The following is a 25,420-nucleotide window of genomic DNA, read 5'->3' as shown; positions in this document are numbered from 1 at the left end:
GTAATTGTGCTAGTGGGCAGCAAAAGGAAGATCTGGATAAAAACATATACATGGAGATAGATTTTTAGCACTCATGCCAAAAATGCACCCTTTTATAACGGATAACCCACAAAGCCAAACACAGTTACCTGCTAAAAGGCTGAGTCTGAATGCTGAAAAAGAGTTCAATCAGGAGAGGGGGGAGAACAACCCACAGAGGACACAGGAGGTGATCGTTCTTTTATACCAGAGTCCATCCAGAGGCCTCCTTGGCTCCAGTGCAGTCATTTGCAGGTGCATCCATGGTACAGAGCTTTCCCTTGTGTGCATCAGCAGTGGCTCTGATCCTGCCCCACTTGCATGGGAATTACGTGATGACATAATCTGTCTCCCTTGCTTTCTAATCTCTCTCCACAGGATCAGAGGTTTTGGTGACGGAGCAAGCAACATGATGGACAGGTACAGGGACAGAAGCCACCAATAGTGCATGTACTGCTGACCTGGGCAATTAGCCAATATTCAGAGATGGGAGTTATTTCTTTTAAGAGGAAGTTAATGGTTTGGGTAGATCTGCTGCAGCGGTGACTGCATGAAGCCCACCTTGCTTAGGGAAAAAGAAAAAAGCAAGCATCATATCACTACAAATTAAAACCTTCTCATAGCTCTAAGGCTGTTTCTGAGTTCCCCTCAACACACACCATTTTCAGCTGCTGTGCCTCTCTTTCTACATTATGCAAAACCCCTCATACCCCACTTTGCAAAAGGGCATCCACCATTTCCAGGCTTTCAAAGTCCCAAATAAGGCTCATTTTCCCCACTTTTGGGGGATGGGCAGGGCAGGTGCAGTCAGTCACTCTCTTACAGCCATCATATGAAAGGTCATGGTTAAATTCTTCAGTCTTGACAAGGTACAGATCATCACATAGTGCTTTAAAAAAAGAGAAGTCCTGACAGTAGGAACTTTCAGTACTGAAATCAGCTTTCAGGACTTTTTAAGCCAGCCCTCCAGTGAATATTGCCTCAGAAATTGTAGAGATTAACCTTGTTTATGCTGGACACTTCACGGGACTGCATCGTAGATGTACTGACAGGTCCAAATCTGTATGGGGAGTTCAGATGTAGATATAATAAAAGTTTATGGTTTTGGACCAGAGAGGATGATTATAGATTCTAGAAAGAATAACAGATTTTAATATTTGAGTTCACAACGGATAGGTACAGCAAAGACCACTAATATCCCAGTACCATAAAGGTGCTCAAGGCTCAGATTCCTTACACTGCACTAAGAAAAAGGGGAAGGTCAGGGAGAACAGAAACTGAGTTGTTTTTCTAAACCAGATACAAGTTTTAAGGCTTTAGGGGAAGAAGTTTGCTTTTATTTCCACTTCCCTTTGGGAGGAATATTAGCATGCTTTTGCTAGGAATAGTGACTCAAGCAAAACGTTTGTTATCTCTACCACTCGTATCTAAACAAAGTCTACAGAGAGCAGTGAGGCTTTTGGATGCCTAATCAAAAACTTCTTCAGCTTCTATAAAACATACGAGAGTGTTTTGTGTGGTAGAAACTAGTTAAGATCACAGATGAGAGTGATGCTGGGGTTTGCCTTCATGGAAAACAGCACAAAGTTCCTGTTAATGGAGAAGGAAGAATAATTACCTCTGGAATGAGTGAATCAAAGTTTGAAATACCTCAGAACTATAGAAAAGTGATATTTTAGTGCCTTGTGTCCTTATGAGATGTCAGAGAGCCCAGACTCTGGCTTTCAAGATAAAAGCAAATTGCTGACCTCTGACAGCCTCTGGTGATGGTATCACATATGAGTGATTTAACTGTAACATTAACCAACATAATGAAGTGTTTCAATTCTCATGTAAGACACACTTATTGTGACAGAGGGTATACTTTGCACAAGCTTATGTGAGTAATGTCAGCCAACCCTTGCAAGCAACAACTGTGCTTTCCTCCCTCATTAACTGAGAGGAAAAACCCAGCAATCTCCAGAGGACGAGGTAATGTGGTTATAACACTGAGGGGGTGAGGAAGATCCAATGGCACTGAATGCAAACCAGAAAAGATCCACAGAGACCTCAGTGGTTTCAGGATGAACTGAGTGCTTGTTAATTCATTCTGTGGTCAGGACAACCAAGTAGATTCTTAAGATTCAACACACAAAGCTTAATCCTAGGGGAATGCTACAAGCAGTACACAAAAAAGGGCATAAAGATTAAGCAGCAGTCAAGCACGGCAGATATCACCAAGAGAAGCTGTGCAGTCAGAGGAAGCAGTTGATGGAATGATGCTGTAAACAGATCAGCCTTTGATTAAACCAGCCTTTTCTTGTGGCCCTTCCCTACAACTTCCAGATCTGCACTCTGAGAAGGTGTGAAGCACCACTACAGTCTAACTCAAGATGAATGCCAAATGACATGCACTGAGGCTTGGAATTGGCCCAAGTGCTTCTGTAGAAGAGCTCCTGTAGGGACTCCTCCAGCAGAGAGCTGGTCCCACTATGTGGGGTGCAGAGCTCCAGTGGTGAGAGAAGTTATCCTGAGGAATGAGTAAACAAGACAGCTCCTTTGTGAAAACAAACACATTTCTGTAGAGCAGCTTGGCATGCAGACTCACATATTTGTGTGTATAAATAGTCACTGCCTAAGCTTGTTTTGGACTCTGCTTTCTCTTATGCATTTTTACAAAGTGGTTCTCAAGCTGGGAGGGTAGAAAGGGTGAGGATGAAGGGAGGGCATTTCCTGGGAACTGCCAGAAGCAGAGCTGAATATACAAATAAGGAAAGTCCAGGAGCTGAGGAGAGACAGCACAGCGCTGGGGCTGGAAACCTTTGTCCAAAGGAAGAAGAAGGAGGTAGGGAACAGACTGGGCAGAGACCATGGCTGCTAAGACCTCAGCCCAAGTACCCACCTGATGGGGCCCAAGGCAGCCTGATCTGTTGGGTGGCAGCTAGCCCATAGCAGGGATTAGGTGGGCTTTACAGTCGCTTCCAACCCAACAATTCTGTGATACTATGATACAGTAGGCTTAGAGGTCCAAAAGGCACAAAAAATGCACTCAAATTCTAAGCTGAATTTTACCTCATGATGCCAAAGCTCTTCCCAGTTTCCTGAGATCATGCTCATGATTTTTGCAAGCTAGGTGCAGGGGTTTATTTTCTCTTGTTTCCTAGCCTCATGGAATTGCTTAAAGAAACTCTGTGATGACATTTCTATAACAGGGGACCATCCAGGGCTGGTCAGGGTAAGCAGCTGTGCCTCCCTGCTCCCCTGCTATCTTCCACCTGGCTGAGTAATTACTGTTCTGCATTGCTTCTTGTTCAGAGGATGATGCTATTCTCCCTCCAGATAACAAGATAAAATCAACTTTCCTCACAAATCCCATTATCTACTGTGATACCCTCTCAGAATGCAAATCAACAAGTTCAGCAGAGAGACAGCCCAGCAGCAACCCGCAGCCTCCATTCAATTTGCCTCCTTGCTGCAGTATGAGACAATCCGGATTACTGAGAGTCACCTGAGCAGAGCCGTGGAGGAGGGATTCTGCATCTACTGAGCTCTTGTTCCTCACATCAAAGAGGTTTGATGGGCAGTTAATTAAAAGATAAAACACCAGAATAACCTTTCAAGTACACAAATCAAGTTGGAATTAAAGAATGATTGCAATTGCCAGACTTTCGGCCTTCACAGGTAATAGGTTCCATCGTTAAGGGGTAAACTGCTTGGTGAGAGCTGTGTCCACTTTGCCTTTAATGGTGTTATAGGGAAAATTAGTTCAGGTGGTGTCTACACTAGATGAGATCACAGCTGCTCTTGTCTTCTTCTAGGACTGCACCAGAGTGCTGGTCCCAAAATAAGCCATCCTTACTCTTAGCATCAACATAATTCCTTGATGGGGTGTTCATTCCCCCATGCCCCAGGGAAGAACAGACAAAGAGAAAAGCTCATTTTAAAGAGGTACATCTGGGTGTACTATTTAAGAACATGCTGTGAAAAGTGACAAAGAAATCAACTTCACATAACAGAGCACAGAGCTGAACACCTCACTAAGCAGAGCTGGAGGGGACACCAGCAGCTCCTGTGTCACCCAGCCCTGTGTGCTGGTCCCTGATCCTGCATCTTGCTGCTCTCCTCAATTGCATTTTTTGCATATTTGGTACTAAGCAGTGCTTTTCTCCAGTGCATCCTCTCGCTCCAACCCTGTGTATATTTACAGCCTGCTCTGAGGATGATTTACATTAATACCCCAGTTTAACACAGTGGAGCCCATTTTGTGGACAGATCCAGAGTCATAAAACATTTACAACATAGCAAAAATGTTTTCCTAAATCTCTGGCTTACCTCAAGATATGGAAGAGTCTGTTGTTCACTTTGCCCTCTGGATGTTTTTTGCTCCTTTTGTCTGTCTGAGTAGTAATCTTGGAGGAATGAGTCATTAGTCAGCCTTGATAATAAGAGCAGAAGCACTCCCCAAGCATGTAAAATTGAAGTCCCATTTGATACAGGAGCTGCGATTCTCTTTATACATTTGTTTCAGTAATGACATGTTTTAGAAATATTAAAGGCACTAGAGATGTTAAAACGTCTGGACGCTGGCAAGCTCTTTGATAAGTTAATTTTGCATTCAAAACCAATAAACTCCTGGTCAAAGTGACACAGGGTTTGGATTTACCCTGGATAATTCCTTTGCTGTAATATATTTCAATTAAATCTGTTACACTCTGACTGTGCTTAGTCATTGGGATGTCACTGCTAACACGTTGCATTAATTGAGGAAGCATTGAAAAGTAATTTGATGTTAGCTTAATAAAAGCTGTATAACCTTAATCATAACCAGCAAGCAATACAGTCACACTGTAAATAAAAACAAAACATGAATTTCAGGGCTCATTCTGAAAAGCAACCCTAGCTACGAGAAGGTTGCAGGTCAGTGCAGCCAAACCCTACACCAGTTGCACAAACACAAAAATAAATGTTTCCCTATTTGGTAGCACTCAGTCCAGGCCAGATTTGGCCCAGATGCTGAAGAAGGCAGCACTATAGCTGCAAAAGTGCATACAAACAGTGTCCAGAGCTCAGCAAGCCATTCACGGGAGAGAGTTTATGGATTGCATTAAAGAAAGTTATTTTTATAAGCATCCCAGTACTAAAAAAAATAATGTATTTTTAACTCACTGAGTAGGAAGAAAGGTGATCAGATCCTAATAGCAACCATGAATTGTGAGTTCTGAAGCCTGTTGGTCCTGCAATTGTTAGCAGAGCTGCAAGTAAGCAATGGCTTGCTGCCTGGGTTTATGCAAGTAGAACTGACCAACGGCTCACTGCTAACATGATGGCCAGCACTGCAAACATTGATCCATGAACAGTTCTACAGAGACCCCAGTCCTGAGGCTAACACGTGTCCTGCTGATGGGAGGATGTGGAAGCTGGGCAGAAATTTTTAGGTTGTTTAGGGTAACATCATAATGGTGAGACTCAAGCAGTCTGAGCCTCTTGAAGCCCTCAGTGCCTTTGTATGGCAGAAGGTAGAGCTGAGGTCTTGTGCCTAACACCACATCTTCAGCAGGGAGGTTTTCAGGAGGGAAAAAAAGGGAGCAGAGGGTAATTCCCCCTTCTCTCTCAGTTTAACTCTTCACATCTAAAATATTCCTCAGTAAGTTGTTTATAGTGCAGATTCTAGCAGTCCTGCATAAACCCAGAGCTTCTTTATTCCTCATGATCTATCTCCTCTCTTTAGTATCTTCTTAGCATGCAAAGGCATACATCTCTCTCATTAATCTCTCCCGTAAAATCCATACTTGTTTACAAATCGAGCGAGACAAGTTCACCTCTGGGCCATATGATGCTTGGTATGAATTGACATCCTTCTGACTGCCTCAGACAGAAAGATGCAGAGGCTTTGACTACAGCTCCCTCCCCAGTCAGAGGAGTTTCCAGGCAGAGGTGAAGCCTTGGGCTACCACGTGTTTCTTGCTAAAGAGATAAATAGAGTATTTCCCCCAAAAAGCAGCTTTCAGGAAGCAGGAATCAACAAAAGCGTCATTATTCTCCCTAACCAAACGTACCAAGTAATTAAAAGAACCTCTTTTATACCATCTTTTGAGCCATCTTCATGTTTACATTATGATCTGAAACACTGTCATGTTCTATGCTGTAATCTGAACTCTGGCAAACAAATAAAATCACTCAGAGTCTTTGTGGAAAATGGCACAGACAAGACAGCTGAGCTACTCCCAAGTGCTACAAGCTTTCTAGAACAGCTTTTCACAGGACACTATTAATGCAGGTTGCAGAGAAAAGTATTGGTAGTTACCGGTGATCAGGAAGTGTTACAGGCTTGACTTACATGGATTCTTCCATTTGATTGAGACCAGTTCCATTTCAAGATTAGGTATCTTTCTCTTCGTTGTCCTTCTTAATACTTTAAGCATCAGAAACAATACCAGGAAAAAAAACAGGAATATATTGAGCAAGGATAATGGTTAAACATGCACCAAAAGGCAGAGCACAACTAGCAAACTGCTTCCCCAAATGTATTCTCTTATCATTTATAGTACAGAAAAAGAAAGTACTTATTTTCCCAAAAATATTCTGATGGATACTATATTACTGAAGTCTAACCTCACAGAATCACACAGAATGACCCGGGTTGGAAGGGACCTCAAGGATCATGTAGTTCCAACCCCCCTGCCTAGCAGGGCCACCAAACATATGCCTTTACTAGATCAGGTTGCCCAGAGCCCTGTCCAACCTGGTCTTGAACACCTCCAAGGACGGGGCATCCACAACCTCCCTGGGCAGCCTGTTCCAGGACCTAACCACTCTCCTAGTAAAGAACTTCCCCCTAACCTCATTTCTCAAAGAATGGGCCCTAACACACTGCAAAATGCTAGGGAACCAGAAGATGATGGCTGAACTCCCACCAGTTCTCATAGCCCTCCTGTGAGAGTTTGGACCACGGGTGTTGCAATGCGCTCAGATTAACTAGCATTAAGAATCATAGAATCATTAAGGTTGGAAAAGACATCCATGATCATCCAGCTCAACCCATGTCCATTAACCACATCGTTCAGTGCCACACCTCCACAGTTCTTGAACACCTCCAGGGTCAGTGACTCAACCACTTCTCTGGGCAGCCAGTTCCAAGAAGAAAGGTTCTTCCAACCACATGGCTTTTTTCCTTTAATAAGAATAGTTTTCAAGTCGCAACACTCTTGTTATTAGTGCGAGCAAAAGTAATTGTAGCTTCTATACAATAGAATCTTTGAAACAGGTAAAAACAGCGTCTCTAGCTGCAATGGAAGACAATGCATTAAGAGTAGCAATAGGAACCCATGAATGTGTATGAAAAAGTACTCACAGACACCTCCAACTTTTCCCAAGTCTCTGGACATCACCAACTCTTTGTCTTTTCCTCTTCCCCACCCCCAAATTTGACCTTTCTTACTCCTACTTTTCCAAGTAGTGGCCCCACTGACTCCAAGTGACAGAGGTTGGTCTCCAGCACAATGCATTATTTAAGAAACGAAGCTCTAAATCAGAAAGTGCCATAAAACTTCAGATGCAGCACTTCTGGTGTCACTGATCAGAAAAAGAGGATCCCTGCTACACTGGCTGGAGTTGTCTTCCTGAAAGATGCATGGGGAAGAAAAAGGGAAAGGAGTTTTAAAGATGAAAAGAATAAAAGAGAAAGTTCAGCGAGTCTAGAGTTCAGCTGAAATACATTCCCATTCATGTAAAAAGAAAAAAATCCTATTCTTTCTTGCCTGATTTCTTCATGTGCCATTTCAGGCTCCCATATTCCCATACACAATGCTACAGACAATGAAAGCATGTGCACAGAGCATTCCAAACATCACTGTATGAAGTTGTTTACCACTCGGCAATGCACTGATGGGGCAGCTGTCTTGCAGATATCCCCCTTCTGATGACACAGCTGAAAATTTCTGCGTAAATAGAAATTTGCTGCCATTCATGTTGAGGAGAACTACAATTTCCACCATTGTTAATACTATTCTGAATATTCATGCAAACCTTTGCTGCATCATCTGCTTGGCTGTTTAGCAACAGCATTCTCAGTATCCATTTAATTTTGCAATCAGTTTTTTATAAATGAGTACCTGAAATACATGCAGTTGCTGGAGGCCCTGACAACAATCAGCTCCTGAACTCCTACGTGCCCTGCTTGGATTTGAGATGAATGACCACCAGGTCTCCAGCTGCAGGGAGATGCTGGCAGACAGCTCATGGGGTCCATAGGTGTGTCAGCCCCGTCCCTCCATGGCACACAAGAGGAATGCATTACCTCTCTCTCATCACCCTTAAAGCCAAGGCAGAGGTACTACACTGCCCATCCCAGCTTCTGCAGTCCAGCATTACAGAGATGAAAGAGACTCTTCCAAAGCTACATGAATTTGAGGCACCAATCCTGTTGTCCTCCAGAGGACCAGAATTCACATTCTAAATCAATTCAAATTTCATCTACCTTGCAGTGAAATACTGATGATTTCAACCATCCCAGTAACTGCCAACATATACAGACATAGAAGCAAATCTTCCCTGCAATCACCCAGGGCATCCAAAACCAAGAGGCATCTTGGCAGGATGCACAGATGGCCTGATTGTGTCCATCTGAGAAGGAATACATATGTATAGTGCTGTGATCCAGCTCAGCCTGTACGAGACTCAGCTCAGTTTGATGAGCAATCAGCTTGCTGCAGGAACAAACACATGCTGGCTGCTTTCAGCTGCTAATGCCACTGCTTTTTCTGGAGCAATAGAGAGATCTAAACTGCAAATTCACATCTGGCCTCATTGGAAATTAACTAGGAATCAAGGCCGTTTGCAATCAGCTTTTAGGAAGATTGACACTCATTCACAGCAACAGAACTGGACGCCAGAGCCTGCAATGATATCTGGGGGGACCTGGGAGTGTGCCCATAATAGGGCTCTTTGTGTATTTATATTAGGGGAGGGCCGTCTTCAGTTTGGCATCAGATTAGACTATGAAAGGATTGAGGAACAGAGATGCTCCAAACGCACATTGATACTCATTTCCACAGCAAAATACTATTTGGTTGCAGCTTTCCACTGTGCACATTCATTTCTCATGAGTGTTACAAGGATTAAGATTTTCCACGGCTTTCTTTGTTTCAAATATGAAAACTGGCATTAATATTTGGACACCAATTTGATTCTTGAAATTTTACAGTTCCTCCTTTTACTTAAACAGATTCAAAGTCTTCATGAAAATTCATTTCCCACCATTTCATTTATTCGAATTTCTTAGAGATCTTTCCTTCAGACTGTTAAACTCCCATAGACTGAATTCTTTATTGATCCAAAGTAACTACATGCTTGTCCTGGGCAGGAAGCATTCATCTCCAACATCCATCAGCCAGTTGTTACTGGTGGCCAAGTGAGAATAAAAGCACAGCTTCTCAGCAAGAAAATAAGACAAGTAGGGAGAGAGACCTAAACTTTCTAGTATTGTTAATACAAGCTGCAAATCACTGTTCTTGGATGATAAAGTGAGGTGTTTCCAGGCTGCCCTGCCTCCTGCTCTTCCCAGTGCTCAGCACACACCACCCATATTCCTGCCTTTGGGTTGCACTTGGCATTGCATCTTGGCTCCCAATAACCATTATGGATTATAGACCTGATTCACTGCTGGAAAATCTTTCTTGACAACAGCAGGGATGGGTTGATGGGACGAAGACAAGGACAGGAAGAAAACCCCTCTCATTCAGATTCCTGCTAAGTTATTTTGGATCTGTTTGCTGACTCATTTTAGTTTTGCTTGCAGCAAACTAGAAATGAAGTTACTTGAGAATAATGATCATTAAGTGACTGAGATCACTTTATTTCTCTGAGCCTTAGCAACAGTGATTTCACTTGCCTGTTGCCATAACAACTGCAGCATGCACATCAAGGTCACTAAGCCCACTTTGCTTCTTGCCTGTAGCTATGTCTCTGATGGCTGATATGCCTCATTTCTATTGTAGATTCATATGCGATGAGTAGGAAGAAAAGGTACACTTCATCTTAGGAGCAAACATGCAAAGGATGAGCATTTCTCAAGGTAAGGGTAAACGGACAAAAGATTACATTTATGGGAAAGGTTCATTTCATTCTTAATGGAAAAGAAAACCCTAAGTGGGTCTATATAGATAGATAGATACACATTATATATGTAAGCAGTTATAAATGACCTAATATGTGGGGCTCAAATTCTCCCTTACAAAGGTGAAGAATAGAATATTCTGTAGAATAGGAACCAAGTTCCTTGACTTAAAAGAGGATATGCCAGCCTTTAGCACAGGGACACTGAGGGCCCTGAAGAGATACCTGAGGTGTTGAAGAGGTCTAAACTTAGTTCTTGAATAAATGTATCACAGTACAGCTTCAGTGCAAACAGCATTTATTGCTGACCTGCACAGCTCTTCACAGGGACACACTGCCTGAACAAAGCTGGATGGAGAAAGCAGGAGAGGACAACAGATTTGGCTGTGGCTGCTACAAAGCCCCAGGTCAGGCAGGAAACTGTTTGCAACACCATTTCCCTTAGTTATTTCTTCTACAGATTACAGATTTTAACAGATGCAGTTTTTACTCCAGAATGTTTACACCACACGCATCATTTTCCTTGTATACAAGGGTTATAAAGCATTGTTTAATACTGGTAAACTGCTCTCATTTGTCTCGTAAGTCAAGTAGAAGCACTTTCAAAAGAAACTGTAAGATCCTACATTACCAGAGCACTTCTTTCCTGCCACGTGCAAGCAGAGAAAAGAATTATTCTCTCTGGAAAATATAAATAACTTTGCCACCTCTTCTTATAGCTAGTTGATTACAGCAGCCGGGGAATGAAAGATTTTGCTGTTTATCTGTCAGCATTATGCCAAAACTCTGATAAAAAAAAAAAAAAAAAAGCCAAAAATAAAAAATAAAAAAATAAAAAAAAAGAAAGATGAAACATGCAGAATTGCAGAGGGATTTATGAGACACTAAATATTTCCATGAATCACGGCTGAAATGTAATTTTATATATACACGTGTAGAAACTTAGAAACTGGCAGTAGGACAAGATAGATAGATGGGTAAATAAACACAAGCACATTGATTGACGGACAGCCAGGCTGGAGCTGGACCACAAAACATCAGATTACCATTTTGCTTTACCTTTACTGTAAAGTACACATAGGTGGCTCCAGCAGAGATTCTGGCTTAGCTCACCTGGCATCATCACTAGATAAAGGCAAAGCAGTAATCCCATTTTCCAGATAGGAAAAAGAAGAACAAGAATTGTCAAAGCTCATATGAGCCCACCCAGTGAAGATAAAGATTTTGTCACATTCAGAGACTCTGCACATGCAGCCACGACACAAACCTCCAAAGCATTATCAGCCTTCTGGCTAAGGAGACACAAGTGATTTGGGGTTAATAGCAAGGAAAAGCTGCAAAATATTTGTTTGACTTGTTGGCATGTATTTGAGGGGGCCCTGGGCAGGTGGAAGGCTAAGGCTGAGGGATGAGCTGATCCTGCCAAAGGTATGTAAGTTTGGAGAGAAACTGCTTTCCAAGCACTTCATATACTCATTAGATCCAACTTCATTCTTTTCAAGAGGGTTCTGATTTAGTGCATGCTCTAGACAACCAGCTCTCGGCCAGTTTAATAATTCAAAGCTTTCTTGATGTCCTTTGTGTTCTCCATTTACTGGAAAGACCTGGCTGACTCCAGGTCCCAGCAGACACAAAAAATGAAATAGCTAAGGGAGAACCAAAGGCTCAGTGCAAGTGCAAAATGAAATCAAGGGAGCTTACCCAGCTCGTGTTTGGTGAGCTGCAGCCCATAAACCTCCACCTGACTGCATGTAGTAATGCCTTTTGCCAGAAAATAAGCTGAGATGTATCTCAGGAAAACAGTGCATTCAATCGTTGTGGATTCAGTTGCTTTTCACAGAGTATCTTCTGTTATTACTTTAATAACTGGAGAGGAAATCCTGTTAATCAGAAGTTGCGAGGTTGTGTGAGTTGACAGCTGTGATATCACAACTGTTGATAGGTCGGCATGGGCACAGTGAGATAGCAGATAACACACGCTATGATTTTCAAGAGGGAATTGAATTGGTCACCTAATTTTCATCACATGCACAAACACGCACCCCCAAAATGTCACACATCTTTCTTCTCCTGGTTATTACAAATATATCGCTCCTATAGGCAGATGCCAACCTACAATTAAGGATATCCAGGTGTCATGCATTGATTATTGTGTCTTTAAGGTTAAAGCAAAAGTAAATGAACCAAACAAGTCAGCCAGAAAGAAAACAAATAAATGAATTAAATCCATCTCTACTGAAGTGAACTCAGCCTGATTTTTGCCATTAAAATAACAGTCCCACCAACTTGAGCTTGCCTACAACCTCAATATGCTTTTTTCTAGACAAACATTTAAAGCACACAGTTCACGTGACCTGAGAGAACCATTAGGGCAAGATTTGTCTGGTTTTGAGATTTCTTTGTGGGGGGGAAAAAAGAAAAGCTTCCCAAAATGGTGGCTATTAGAAAGCTTTTACACTGAAGTGCACATCCATTACTGCACACAGAAAGTAAAAAGTCATCTTGCGCAAACTGACCGAAGCCCGGTGAATATTTTAAACCCTTTATGGTTTTAAACAACACCCAGCAATCTCATGTTTTCACATCATTTAGTGCTGCTGACACAGACAATTTGTTAGCACGCTCTGGGTCACAAGCCAACAGAGCAACACTGAATTACAGCGGACGGAGAGGTTTTTCTTCTTCTCGCTTATTTATTCTGCAAGGCATTTACTCTGCAGTACAGAGAGGGCATCACCTACAGCTCCTATAGGTGCTGTACAAATAGAGGTGACACTGCCCCAGGAGGGTGGTGACTAATGGACATGGACATATCGCTGTCCTTCTTCCAAGCCCTGAAAGGGCTCCAAATGCTCTAACAGAGAAATGAAGGATTTTGTGCAGCACAAGGAAATTCCCAGGCAGAAAGTACAACAGAAAACATCAGTAAAAAGCAAATCTTGGCAGCCATGGCCACCATGGGAATTTTCCTGGAGGAAGAGAAGAAAAGGAAAATAAACCACAAAAAAGAACAACAAACCAAAAACCATGGCCCAAAGAGGCAGAGAAAAGGCTTCATATTAATTCTCTCCTGTCCAATCTTGCAGACATTTTGCAGCCCCAAATTTTACATAATACTTCAACACTAACAATGAAATAAGAAGAGACTTGACCTGGAAAAAAGTTCCTGCTTAGGCAAAATTTATCCTTTTTCCTCCCCTCATTCTTTGCAAACAGCACAGACAGGGTATCATAGGTACAGCTCTGCCCACAGGCATTAGCTATTAGTCACCTCATTATAACTGGTCATCTAAGACAGCAACTTTAAAGACCTTGAACAGTTCCATCTCTGGTTACACCAGAGTCTTAGGTGCCTCACTGAACAAAATGATGAGAAGCCCCATGGGGCTGTGGTGCCACCTCCCCCTCATGGGCACTGTTGCTCCTCCATTCAAAGCCACGTGGATGCAGACCCATCCCAATGTCCCCTTCACTACAAGGAGGAAGAAAGGAAAGCTGATTCAGAAAATTTCCCCCGCCCCCCTTCCCAGATTGAAACTTTATGATCAACTGAAGGACTGAATAAGTCTCAGGGATGACACTAATCTCAATTGTTTTTAATAGGGTGGAACACGGTGACATCAGCTGCTAATGAAATAGCCCCTGCCTGATAATAGCCATTATTATTTTTAATTTTATTTTTAACTAAGAGAAGAATAGCTGGCATTTGCTGGTGAGACCAATCCAGACTCCAATTAATCTCTGCAAAGCAGCACACCTCCTGGCTGTTCTATGCATGATCATTTCTGCAGCCCTGACCACCGGTAGAGAAAATAGCTTGTTGAATGAGCCGGCGCAGAAATCTTCCTGTCACGAAGGACTCATTAGGTCAGCAATAAAGTGATTTATCAAAGGCTTGGATTTCAGCCATCAGCCTCACTTGTACAACAGACTCTGTTGCAGTGCTTCAAGCAAAAGCTTACAAATTACCATCATAATCTTGTAAGTATGCCTCATCCACAGCAGCTAGTTCCTGACCAGCGAAGTGAAGACTGAGAAACGCAATTCTTTTTGACCTCTATTATATGCTGCCAGCCATCCAGATGCGATGCAATGAATTGAACAGATATTAATACTTCTGAATGGTGATGAAAGAGAGCTCATACACTGGAAGAGATGCTGGAAGAAGTGTGAGATTGCTTTATGCAATCTTAACTTTTCCTGAGCCAGTCACCATGAGCTTCCTTTGCTAGATCACACAGCCCTGTTGTAGGGAATCCCTGTGAGAGTGGATGGACTGTCATCCTACACCAGCAATCAGCTCAGCACCATAAGGCAGCTGACCTTCTATAAACCAAGATGACTTGGATGAGGTTTTCAGTTCCCTCAGACTGAAAACAGCTTTTCCTCAGTCCACCAGAGCTGTGTTTGTGCACGGTTCCTGTTCTCTCTGTGTTCCTGAGCCAGAAGAACAGAAGGGATAAGGTGGGGAGGATTTCTTAAAACAGTTGAAACCCTAAGATTCCATGCTCAAGATCATCAGGTCTTCTGCCCATCGCATGTTCAACTGTTACTTTTCCTTGCAGAATCAATTTCACCACCTTACCTAGGATGAAGGCCCAGTGCTAAGCACAGCTTCAGGAACGAACCAAGCTGACTCAAATACATGCCCACACAAACAGGCTGTATTTAAGTTTCCATTCTCTGCTTTACCTCTTCTCTTCACCAACTGAGCCCTGCTCCCTCCTCACCACCTCCCTCTCTTCCACCTGCCTTTCCCACTGGAATTTTTTCCCTTCTGCCAATATGCTCCTTCCCTCAGGATGTGAACTCAGTTACATCAGCACTGAACTTTCAAACCTGAAATGTTCAAGTGGATTCAAAATTAGACAAAACAAGCTCATCCATCAATAGCTCTTAACGTCAAGAGCTCTGAGGGCAGGGGTGGGGGTGGAACGCAGGCCACAGCGCATGTTCAGGAAACAATGAAAATGTTGTCAAAGAGCAATTAAGTGTGCTCCTGTGACAGGTTTGCATCACAGCTTCTCTAAGGTGAGAGAAGTCATGAAACATTTAAGGTTCACCCAGCAGCATCAAGTGCCTTGTGCACACAGCCTGCACCTCCTCAGCGGTCAGAGGACCCAAATTTGCCTTGTGCCAAGCAGCAACTACATTTTTAAGTAACACTGCTCACCTTTGATCTTGATTTTCAATGTGCTGAGTCAAATGTCATGCTCTCTATTGCTGGGCAGCCCTCTTCTCTGCACTCTGATTATTAATTAAGCAGACAGATGGAATTTGTTATCATATAATTGAGCCAGAAGGCATTGACATAAGTAAAAACTCCTCACTTTTCTAGTATTAATATAAAATCATTTGTGGCTATCCAAACATACATAAGAAATAATAACACGATATTTAGGAGTTTAATGAGAGCCCCATTCTAGGCAGAAGCATATGCGTACCTTTCAATTTCATGGCCATTAGCATTACTTCCACACACAGTGAATTCTTTAATGTGTGAATCCAGCCAGATTCAGCTGCTACAATCCTACCTGATAGGAAAGTCAGGGGCTGGACCATAAGAAGCAAAAAGTGAAGGAAAGCAGCAGAAGAGGCTGCTCGGCAAACAACACATTTTCCCCCTCAGATAAAAATCACACCAGATAAGATTTCCACGAGGTGAAGAATGTGGCTGTAAGCCAGGTATGAAAACTGTGTAAAGAATCAAGCATCTGAATGCTATAGAGTGAGCTGATGCTTGCTGGGTGGCTGAAGGGCTGAGTATGTTACTGACTGAGTACTTTGAACAATACAGGAGAAAAAAAGATGTCAGAGAAACTGAATGGCCACCATAGATCTGCATCCACCCCACCCTCCCTTCCCAAAGGAAGGAGAGTGAATTCAGTACAGAGAAATATCAGTGCCTTCACAGCTGGGAAAAACGTTTTTGGGTAAAACATCATAGACAAAACACAAAGAATGAAAGACTCTGAGCCAGTTCCTGAGTGCAGGCTACACCATTCACCCACAGCTGATAAGTCCTTCCAACAGCTACAAGAAATTCCAACTTGTCTTATTAAATCTATCTCCCATACCTGCCAGCAAACTACTAACTATATGAAATTAAAGTCACATTACCTTTGTTTGCAATTATCCCATTACAGAAGCAGAGAAGTGGTGAAGAGGCAGTCAATGCGTTTTTACTGTATAAATGCTTCAGATGAAAGTTGCAGGAAGGCAGATTTCCTACCCATGGAAAGATGAAGTTGGTCATCCCCAAGCTTCAGCTGGTTTGTGGCAGAGGTCAAATGGAGATATGAGAAGGCTGCAGTCAGGGTTTCCAGGTGATTTGCATTTTGCCTTCAGGAAGTTTCTCTTTTCCCTCATCACTGCTGCCTTTGTCACCTGTAGGAGATTACTCATTAAGGATCTTGTGTTTTTATCTCTCAGCCAAGATTCATCTTCTTCCAGCAGAAGCAGACAACTCCAGAAAACTAAAGGGTACCCACTGATCTCATCTCTTTCTGGAGGGCTTGTCCACCTTCTTTCAACTCACCAAATGGGGACAGTAAAAGTATTTTACAAGATTTTATCTTGTAACACAGATGAGAAATGCCTTCATATCATATTTCTTATACCAAGCTGAGAGATCAGCTTTGGGATGAGGGAGGGAGACAAATGTAGGAGATGCAGATTGACAAGCATTAGCTAGACAGATGAATATGGTGAGAAATCAAGTAAGAACTACCCAGGCTATTTCCCCAGAGCCCCAGGCAAACACAAAACCCTTCACTTCAAAAACCACACCTAAATCTTTCTTATGTGCCTGCTGCAGGCTGCCCACTTCTCATAATGTGGTGAATGTTTCCAAGCACCAGGACATGGGAGCACTGGTTTTTGTGAGGACACTGGGACTTCCTTGTTGCTTTCCAGAGCTGGGAGTCTCACACTCTACAGCCCCACTGTTTCTCCTCATCCTCACTGGAGAGACAGGATCACAGGGTGCTGGGAGCACTCAGAGCAGGATTTACATCCTACTTTACATCCTACCTGGGCTTGCAGGATCTTTTTTTTAATTTTATTTTTTTATTTTTTTATTTTTTTATTTTTTTATCAAAGCATTTGGTTTGTTTCTGCTGAAGACCTCAGTGTTCTTGTCTCTTCCCAGTCATGTAAATTGGAGTCTTACTTTGTGAAAATAGGGCAAAATGTTGATCCCAGCCTTTCTCATGGAACAGAAGTCCCCCTTCTGCTCACCTCTCCAAACAGAGCCTCAGTCCAAAGGGAAGATGTCCTTGAATACCCTCTCTTCCTTGAAGTGTACAGAGCTTTCCCCATCTGCTATCTGAGCGTAGACATGAGTCCCAAGCCTTGTGTCAGTGCGTTTCCAGCCTCCTTTCGTAACATGGAAATGACAGCGGTGGCTGCATGCGAGGCTGAAAACAAATGAATAAATGAAAGTCAACAGACTGTGGGTAGAGGCACAGGGGTTGCATAACAGAGGCTCAACAAGAGCACAGATACAGCACAACCAAATTGGGTGCCCAGTGGATTGTCAGGGCTTGCTTTTCAGGGATGCACCTCGCTGTTTCACCAGCACAGCTGTCAGCTAATGAATTATTTCTAGTGAATGAAGAAACAGAAGAAGTTTTCTGCCCATCTTGTGACTTGTACAGAATGCTTGGAGGGAATATTCTCCGACATTTCTAGGTAAATTGGGTGCTGAATTATTATGGGATGATGCCTTTTCCCTGCAGGAACAGAGTTTGGAGATATCTTACAAAATCCTTACTATATCAGTGTCAAACCCAATAATACTCTCCAAAAAAATTATTGCCAGCTGTAGATTTGCAAATAACATCACACTGAGGGAATGACTCCGAGGACAGGGAGTGCCAAACTGTGCTCCTTTCCCAGCCCCCAAATGTCCCAATGCAGATGAGTTCTGCTCCGGTATGAGACAGCATGTTAGCAGGAAGTAGCTTACTCAAGGAGAGACAAACTTGTTGCCACTGTATGGCTTCTGAACAACACCCTTTGCTCCTTTTGTCCCCCTTTCAGATGTCTCCCTTGCCAACCAGCCCTTTAACCTCAACTGGAATGCTTTCTTTTCATCCCCCTTGCTTGCAGCAGTAGAGGAGGTGCATATGAGCCAATGCTGTTTTAACAAACATGGCAACAGCTTCTTAAATAAACAGCACACTCCTGCGCTTTGTCCCCCTTGCACAGAAACACTTCTTCAGCTTCTTTGTGTCTCTTTCCCTCCAGAACTTCAGCAGCAGCAAAGCAATTAATGAGAAAGTGAAGTAATACGGTATAAAGCAGCCCTGCTTCACACTGAGCAAACACAAATCACCTCTGGTTTCAGAAGGAGGAATGCACAAACACTTAGAAGCTAATTCCCAAACCCACTGAGACAAAGACAGAGTTAAAAGACTCAAAACACCTGAGCAAGCAAAACAGTCTCTTATCCCTCACTAAAGCAAACACAAAGACAAATTGCATTCACTCTTCAACCTGGCAAGCCAACCATAATATATTACCTGCCACAGCAATGATGATTGTTCTCGTGCTCTCCACCTCAGCCCAATACGTACTTGGCAGATCCATAACTCTTTCAAGCTCTCCAAGACAAACATGCATGTGCTTGATAGAGAACTTCAATTAAAACCTTCCTGGAAGCACCAAGTGCCTCCCATTCCCAGCACAATATCAGATGCAGCACCCACCCAAGGGACAGGGTCCAAAAGGTCTCTGTGCTCTGTGTTAGGATGGGTCTCTGTTGCTCATAGCTGTGGGCATTCTCTAGCACTCCTGTCCTCTGACCCATGAGGACCACAGTGGATTCACCTGTTTGGTGGTAGGGAAAAAAAACAGCAGTCTGTGGCTGTGCTTAGCATGCAAGAAACCTTGTTTCCAAGAGCTTCTGTTTAGCTTGGCCCTGACACTCCTGCAGGGCCTGCATTTGGGATGGTTCATATGTTCCCAGTGAAATATTCCACCTTTCACAAAGGGTAATAGCTTCTGCAGCCTCTGAAGTGTAACAGATGTATTCTTCTATCCTTTACACAGCAGTGCTGACTGATGGGTTGCCTTCATTTTACTGCTTAGCTTGGCCAAACACAAGGGTTTTCTGCAGTCTCATGTGTGCTTCCTCCTGCTCTCGAAGTCTCTGCCCCATGTTTCTCACCTGTGGAGTCACAGCCCCTGGATGTGTTCAAGAAACACATGGATGTGGCACTGAGGGATGTGGATAGTGGGCATGGTGGGGATCCACTGATGGTTGGAATTGGTGATCTTGGTTGTCTTCTCCAACCTGAATAACTCAATGATTCTATGATTTCCTTACAGTACATAAGAGTTATGGGTTGTATGTTTTAGATTCTCTCAGAGGCATGCTGGAGGATGGCCTCCCTTCTCATTAATTTCTTCTGTGGTTTTAAATAAAAAGTAAAAATCTCACCTTGTCAATATTGACCCTGATTTGTTATAGGTCCATTTGTCAGGACTAACATACTGATGCAGTGTCAGCACACTGGGATTTACTCTTGCCTTCAAAGATAGGTTCATTTCAGAGACCTATGGAGCTTAGTTACTGAGCCTTGGCTTTGTCCCTGCCTTGTTTGTGTCCTTAGGAAAGCCTTTTGCTGCTTCTCCATCGGGAAAATGTGAAACCCATCCCAGCCAAAGCCATGAGCTCTGCTGTAATGCAGGACTGCTGCCTTGAGGATAAACGTACACAACAGTTCCTTGCAGTCAGTCCTGGCCATACCTTCAGGATCTGTCTCCTCCCCTTTCCCACTGTGTCCCAGTGCACAAGCTTCTCCACTCACACACCACACCACACTTTGCAAGAGTGAGATTGGGATCTGCGGCTCCGCCGGGCATCTCATAGCAGCCCAGCAAGCTGACAGCAGCCATAGGCAGCTCCAGGCTAATGTCACAGCCACAGCACATGGCTGGTAGAATCTGACCTAGTTTTAACCCTGCTAAATATGCAAAGACAGCAAATGAGACCACGAAGGGAATAGCAGCCCAAGGTTTCCACCATCATCACTTCTCTGCTGCTTTGTCTGTAACATTGTTATGCGCATCTCACATTGAAACATTTCCAGTGCCCGATCTTTGGGTGGAAAAGCACAATTACTTGTGAGGAGTGGGCTGTTTATTGGCTTGTGCGTGTGTGTGTGTGTACACAGGCTAATAGGAAGGTGGAATTTGGGGAAGTTTGACACTTTAGGAGAATAGAAGAACATTCAGAAAACTTTTCACTGTCTTTTGAGAGGAAATCTCTCTTCAGCTGTTTACCTTTCCAGTTTGCTTGCTTCTTGCAGCCTTTTTGTTCTTTCCTTAGTCACTGAGAGCTAAATGCTACCCTGACTATCATTCTGACAGGTCTTTATTATTATTATTATTATTATTTTTAAGAAAATGGATTTTTGTGCACTTGTTTTTTTATCTTTTTTTCAATGCCTGCCTTCCCCTTCATGTTTCAGGTTCACATCCACCACGGAAAATACCAAACTTCAGCTTCTCCTGATTCCTTTTTAATTCTAGAACGTTTGTGTAGTACTTAGCCACTTCATTGCTATGGAGACGCTGTTTTATTTGAATCACCCCACGCTGCTCTGTGCACCTGGTTTTTGGCACCTTCATTTCAATACAGAATTGTGCTTGCTGACAACACTGCCGAATTTTTTGAGGGTGTACATGGCACAGCATTCTGGTTTGCATCCTCATAGTGAGCCCCACTGAGCCAGGATCTGTTGACAGCTGAGATGCAAATGCATCCTATCACTCAGAACACACATCTGAGCCTATGGAATGCCACAGCAAGACAGGGAATATTGCCATGGTAGAGGCTCCATAAGAACTTGTGGCAAATAAAATAAAATAAAGTAAAATAAAATAAAATAAAATGTAGAAACTCTCTAAATATTTGCTACTGGACATCATGAAAGAGATGTTTTTCTCAGTGAAACCACCTAGATGAACTGATATCTCCAGACTATTTCTAGACCCCATTTCCAACCTGGAGAACATGAACAGAGCAGGCAGAGAAACACTGGGAAGAATCCACAAAGAGGAATTCCACAGGGATGGAGTGGTCAACACAGGATGAGATGACAGCCAGGCTTTGAGCGCACCCATCGCATGCGAGTGGCACTGCCATTTGATAGCACATGTGGAACACATCTTGGCAATAGAGATCATTGTCAGAGTGGTTAAGAAAAAAAGCCAAGGATTGGAAAACCATGAAAGCCATTAATCAGCAGACCACAAGTTTTGTTTTTTCTGGCATAAGTTGAGACAGTGCTGGTCATTATGACTCCAGTGAACATTCTTGACCTCAGAAAGATTCTTGATTAAATGATTACAACCCCAAGTTCAACATCACTCAGGCATATGCTTGTATGCTTTCCTTAATAAAGCTTTTCTCTGAATCAGGATCTCAATGATTACAGTCAACTAATTATCTGAAAAGCATTTTCATCTGGGCTCCAAGCAAGCAAATTAAATACCATTAATGTGGGTTTGGCAGGACAAAAGTTGCTCAGTTTTTTTGCTCACTATTGGAAAATCAGTTTTTGCAAAGAAAACTTGATGTATGAAATCTGCTGGTGTAGCTTTCCCCCATTTTCCTAACTTTTTCACTTTCCTGCAAAGCTGTTGATGCAATGCTACTGTGATAAATGAAGTCCCAAATCTCACAGCATCCGGCCTTTAGTAGAAAGCCTTGTAGCAAACAGAGACCGAGAAAGAATGAATCGCTGTGCTTTGCAGTAAAAGTTGATGAAGACAAAGAGCGTGCTGCTGAAAATAAAGGTATCAACAGTACGCCACTTTATCAAGAGGTATGACAAGACAATGATATAAATCATGAGCTGTAGCAGCCGTGGGAGAATTCAGGTAGGAAGGCAAGCAGAAAACACGAAATAAATAAATAAATATTCCCAAATGTTGAAACATGTACAGAAAACCAAACCTCATTTTGGATGGAAGTAAAAATAAACACACATCCACTTTTTAAGGAAGCTTAGAACAGCCTGCCTGCCTTTTACTCAGTACTTTACTATGAAATTCACTTGACTTTTCTCTCCCAAGAGGTATCATTATGGATAATTTTTCACAATGAAACAGGGTCTAAAACAAGTCTAAACCTTTAGTCAGTGTGTGTCTATTTTTGGCCCACTGAACTTGAGTGCCTCCTTTTCATAGAAGAAATTTTAAAGTAAAAATCACGAGACTGTGTGGCTGTAATACATATGTCAGTAAGAGAAAGGATGAATCATTTGGAAAGGCCATGAAGCTATGTTTGAAGAAGGAGCTATACGTACTAAATCATAATTGGAATAAGGAGAGTAAACCTGATTGAATGAAGAAATCCTTAGTTAGCAGAGGGACACAAATTTTTCCCATACACCGAAGCAATTCAACAGAAGCAGCAATGGCCATAAATACTAGAATTAACTTCATACAGAGATTAACCATGCTCAGGGACTGGGCAGCATGGTCAGTGGGACAGCAGTGCACACACAGGTATGGAGTCCTTCACACAGGCTTGCTCCAAGCTCTTGACACAGACTCCAGATAATTAACATTGTGTGTGCCATATCATATTAAGCACTTTGGAGTTGTTTATCATTTGCATATTTTTGCATTGTTACTGCAGAATTAAACTGAAAACTTTCAGACTGAGCTGTCCCCAAGGTATAAGGAACTTAGTTAACTTTCAATCCTGCTAATTGGTCATGGGGAAGAAGTGAGCCACACATAAGGAAAGTTCTGTTAGCAGTTTCTTTTGTTAAGAACTAAGCTTTATCAGGGTAGAAAATATTTATTTAGTGATAGCACGTCCTGTTTGTATAAAGTGATATTTTCCAAGGACCACTGAAGATCGAGTTTAGACATTTTCACTAAGATGCCAGCAAGATTTCTTTCTGACTTGCCCAACATTTTGTCTATAAACATCTGCCCCATCAAGTTACCCTTTCAAACACAGAAGGGACTGGGGGAGGAAAACAGATGTCTTAAACATCTTCAACAGTGCAGCCACCTCAGCAAGAAAATAAAAAGGCATGACAAGAAACAATGGCCATATATTTTCTTACGATCTTCTCTTTCTGTTACTAATACCATGTTAATAAGACAAACTGGGATCATCTTTAAACATATTCTAACCATTCAGTACATTTCATAGAATAATGAAGTCAGTACTGTGAATCAGCTATATAAATCTTATACTGCTTTTAGTTTTTATGTCACATCTGGAAACCCACAGGACATGGTACTTTGGTGCTTCTTCAGAGTGATTCTTGGCTTTGTGTGGATCCTGAGGTTGCCCTTCCCTCTGCTCTCCATGCCTGTGGTTGGGACTTCCACTGGTATACAGAAGAGGAGCATGCTGACCATGCCTGGTGCTGTACTAAATGTCGGAGAAGCTGCTTCATGCTCTTGGATGTGAGCCCCGTGTTACACAACCACAGTTCAGAGGTTACAAAGACAAGGGCTTTGCCAGCAGACTCAATGCTTCAAAGCAATGGCAACAATTATTGGATCAAGTAGAAAGGAAAGAAGTTGCCTGGGGGTCCCCAAAATGAAAACAGTATCCAGAAGAATGTTACTGAGAAACAATGAGCAAAAACTGCACATTTATGTGGAACAAAAGCTCGAGTCCTCAAGAAACTCTCCAAGTTGCTTCCGTGTCCAATCGATATTTTCTCTAGCACGTATGGGATGAGCCTCAGCCAGCTTCCTCCCCCAGACAGTCCTGCTGCTGGTTGCCTTCAGACAGAAGCAAGATAGCCAGTGCAGCAAATCTCATTCATAATAAAAGGGTCACCAGGCTTGGAAGAACACTCTCACCATCCATTTCCTGACTCAGAAAATTACTGGAGATACATCCATACATTCGTCCTTAGCCTACAGCAAATGCAGGTTCCTATTACCTCAGCCCAGTCCTCTAATAACAGACAAAATGTGAAGACTGAAATTTCCAAAAATTTGCAACTGAAAGAGAGGAGATTTAAGGCTGACTGTAGAGACAGGAGTGAAGATAAAGCCTGGTCGATGGCAGCCACATAAACAAGGTCTGATTCCTGTTTCCTACAAACATGACTTGGTCTTACACTAAGCACCGAAGCCCCATCAGTTTAGGAATGGACCCAATAACCTTGGCTGCCATTTGGATTTGCTTGAATATAGCCAAAGAGAACGCACTAGAATAAAGTATTTATTTCATTGCAGAGCATTTTCTGCTCTTCTCTCCTTCTTGCTGCATCAGCCCTTCTCAACAGCTCTCTTAAGAAACCAGTTGTTGCAAAATTAAAGCTGAGACTCCTTGAAGAGAGGAAACTGCCTTCATTTCAACTCCACCATCTCAAACCTCAGACAACTCTTTGAAACACCTCATTCAATTTGCATGCTGACAGGGATTTGCTAAGAGCTCTCCTCAGCTCCCCCTCACCTGCCCAGGCAGTCAGAAGCATCAGTGGCGCATTCACCTGCTGCTACACTGAGAGGTGCATCGCTTTAGCTCACATAATCACTGAAATGGCTTTGTGCAGAGATGCCTCATATGCTCTGAACTGGAAGCACCAGAGGACCCATTACCTTCCACTGACTGCCCAGAGCTCATTTCTGATGGCCCTACACCCAGAGATGCAATGTTAGCTGGGCGCTGCATTCTGCTGAATTATGGGGGTAATAAATGTTAATAAATAATGATCATTGCATATTTGCTTTGTTTGAAATATGAACTATGATATTGGAAACTACTCACCGTTACATTCAATATATAAACAACAAAACTGTTTGAGCTCAAACCGATGAATAAACCTCATTTGATCTTTATGGCATTTATACTCTGCTATGTCCTAGATACAATGTGCTCAGAGCTCTACACAATTACAGCTATTTAACCAAAAAATCAGACACTATTCTGCAGATGACTGCCTATATTTTAGTATAAATTGTTAAGTCTGTTTTAGAAACAATCCTGCAGTTAGCACAGCTCCATCTGGGAAGGAGCGTGTGTTTTGCCTCTCTTTCCCAGGCCCTGTAAATATCAAGAAACATAATGATTTTAAATATTTTAGAACTGTGTCCACATTTGAACTTTGCATTTTTAAACTTTGATGGCCATTTATTATTTAGAAGAGCATTGCAAAGGGTAAACTTCACATCACAGCAACCTGTATGCTCATTGCCATTGAGTTTGGGTGAAGACATGGTCCAATGGCTTCTTGTAGGAATGTGGAAGAGGATGTCCTACAAAGAGCCTTTGATTTTCCCACTGTGTTGTACAGACACAAAAGTATCTGGCTGC

General features: G+C 42.6%; 1 long non-coding RNA gene across 1 annotated transcript; it reads right to left on the bottom strand.

Moving 5' to 3' along the window:
* Positions 1-14,487: 14,487 nt before the first annotated feature.
* Positions 14,488-16,340, bottom strand: LOC140257615 (uncharacterized). The gene is made up of 3 exons (XR_011905086.1): positions 16,231-16,340; positions 15,284-15,357; positions 14,488-14,547 (listed from the first exon to the last, which is right to left on the bottom strand). It is a non-coding gene; the product is annotated as an uncharacterized lncRNA (long non-coding RNA).
* Between the last annotated feature and the right edge of the window lie 9,080 nt (positions 16,341-25,420).

Source organism: Excalfactoria chinensis, chromosome 12 (assembly GCF_039878825.1).
Source record: "Excalfactoria chinensis isolate bCotChi1 chromosome 12, bCotChi1.hap2, whole genome shotgun sequence".
Classification (NCBI taxonomy): domain Eukaryota; kingdom Metazoa; phylum Chordata; class Aves; order Galliformes; family Phasianidae; genus Excalfactoria; species Excalfactoria chinensis.
This window is presented reverse-complemented; position numbering and strand designations above follow the sequence as displayed.